We start from the raw sequence: 2,605 nt of genomic DNA, 5'->3' as shown, positions 1-2,605 counted from the left end.
TAACACTTGAAATTAGTATTTTCTTCATATTCAAATTTAAAAACCTTTTAATTCATATTTAGCTTTTAGTTTTTTAAATTTATTTTTAGTTGAAGGATAACTGGTTTGCAATTTTGTGTTGACTTCTGCCAAAGATCAATGTGGATCAGCCAAAGGTACTCATATGTCCCCTCTCTCCTGACCTCTCTCCCACCCCACCCTACACTCTAGGCTGTCACAGAACCCCGGTTTGAGTTCCCTGAGACATACAGCAAATTAAGCTCCAGTTTTTACTTACAAATGTTGTCATCTTATGTAATAAAGCTATAACATGTTAACAATTATCTTTAACAGCATTTACAATACTTAAGTTCTCTTAAAATTTTAAGCTGCCTTTGTAAATTTAACATAATCAGTTTTCTCCTTAAGGACTTAAACTACCTATCAAATAAAATCTTTCCAAGTACTTAAGTGAGTCATAAATCTAATAGATTCAACTTATTAAACATAAATGTGATAATTTTTATATTAATACTGTGTCAAATTTAGTCATTTTTAACCTTTATATTAAAGTCAAACCTTTCATTATTTACTAAAATATTTTCACTATAATACTAAAGTTAAGCTATTATGTACTCTAATGTATAATTTTATGTTAAGCAGGGGTATTTAAAATCTTATATATGTAAATATATAGATACACAAATTGTTCTTAAGCTTAACATAGTAAAATTAAAAGTATAAACACCATTATTTCTAAATTTTTACAATCCATTTAATATTAAACATTTTACACCCCAAGGAAACAATATTATTTCAAGCAATTCAGAATTATTTTCCAGACAAATTTTGGGTTGCATTCCTAATCTAGCTGAGGTTGCACATCAAACAGAGATTTTGGAGAACTGACATCTGAATGGTTCTTTTCAAGACAATAAGTGACACACAGAGCTTGCATTTATAGTTCCTTTGTATCAATTCCAAGTTCACACTGTCCAAATAATATTATCTTTTAGATACCCTGGATTTATGTTGGCTAATAGATTCTTCATAAATTCTACTTGAGTGTCAAACCATTGTAGATTGCTTCACTTGTAGAATAAATTTTTTTTTTAAATTGCTTATTTCATTCTGAATTATTTCCATATAATTCTCATCTGGAAGGGCTATAAATCTTAGGGATATTAAACTTACTTCTGATTTTATTCTTTATGTCTTGTGGTTTACTCTTGCATTATAATCAGGGCTCTAAACCACTGTAGTGGTTTAAAGTGTGGATTATTCATGCTCTTTCCAAGGGAATTATATATGTAGTCAGAGATACAAGTTTACAGGATAAAATAATGTCTTCATTGTATATACTTATATGTATGTATTAATTTAGAATCACATTTTTAGTCTTCTATAAATTAATATTTTTAACAAATTCTATCATTTTCTTGTGCATACTATAGTTGATTTATACTATACATATTTAATATATATAATTTATTATTCATAAAATTTTACCACAGAATTTGCAACAAAGTTTTGCATTTTTTGTTTCACTTTAAAATTTCATACATATTTGTTATACTTACTATATCATTTTTCAAGAAGGAAAATTTATTGAAAGGACTATGCTGTGCTTGCTTCGGCAGCACATATACTAAAATTGGAACGACACAGAGAAGATTAGCATGGCCCCTGCACAAGGATGACATGCAAATTCATGAAGCATTCCATATTTAAAAAATAAATAAATAAATAAAATGAATAATAACAAGGACAGATGGATGTATTAAAAAATTAAATAAATGAAGTATTTCACTGGAAGGCCAAAAAAAAAAAAAAAAAAAGAAAGGACTATGCTGAAAATGAAGCAACATTTTTAAAGTCACCTTCTTTTCTTTTTCCAAATATATATTATACTTTATATGCTTATACAAATATTGTTTTATACATTTCTACATGTTCTTTTATGTTTTGTCTAAATATACGAATGCATTGAGTGTAAACATCAAGAAATTTTATAATGCTTTGTTGTGTTTTTTATTTTATTTTTTCTGTTTGTGTTTTTGATTCTAAGAGTTCCGAAAGAGGAAATGGTTCAAAATGGAAATACCACTTTGGATTTGGGAAAATATTGGAAAATTGAGAAAGGAGTAGAGGCTTCAAAGTGCTGGGTTCCTCTAACTACAGACAATCTTAACTTCTTCTTTTTTTTTGTTCTTTCAGGTCATTGTGTACTTATTGGGCTTCCCTGATGGCTCAGCAGTAAAAGAATGCACCTGCAATTCAGGAGATGCAAGTTCCATCCCTGGTCCAGGAAGATCCCCTTCAGAAGGAAATGGCAACCCATTCCAGTATCCTTGTCAGGAAAATTCCATGGACAGAGGAGCCTGATGGGCTATAGTCCATGGGGTCACAAAGAGTCAGACAAGACTGAGCAACTTAGCATGTGTATCTATTATATTACTACTGAAAAGGTTTTCTCTATTTACTTGGGTATTATTTTTCTTATCTATTGATATATGCATTCATCAATTTAAGAAATATATGGCAGGCTTCATCAAAGAACCTGGAGATATATAGATAAAATATGGTGCCTCTCACCAAGGATTTTGTTTGAAAAGACATTTGTAGA

At 29.5% G+C, this 2,605-nt stretch overlaps 1 non-coding gene across 1 annotated transcript; it reads left to right on the top strand.

Moving 5' to 3' along the window:
- The first annotated feature begins 1,603 nt into the window (after window positions 1-1,603).
- On the top strand, window positions 1,604-1,710 carry LOC136170046 (U6 spliceosomal RNA). The gene has a single exon (XR_010663504.1). It is a non-coding gene; the product is annotated as a U6 spliceosomal RNA (small nuclear RNA).
- The last annotated feature ends 895 nt before the right edge of the window (window positions 1,711-2,605 follow it).

Source organism: Muntiacus reevesi, chromosome 5, assembly GCF_963930625.1.
Source record: "Muntiacus reevesi chromosome 5, mMunRee1.1, whole genome shotgun sequence".
Lineage (NCBI taxonomy): Eukaryota > Metazoa > Chordata > Mammalia > Artiodactyla > Cervidae > Muntiacus > Muntiacus reevesi.
This window is presented reverse-complemented; position numbering and strand designations above follow the sequence as displayed.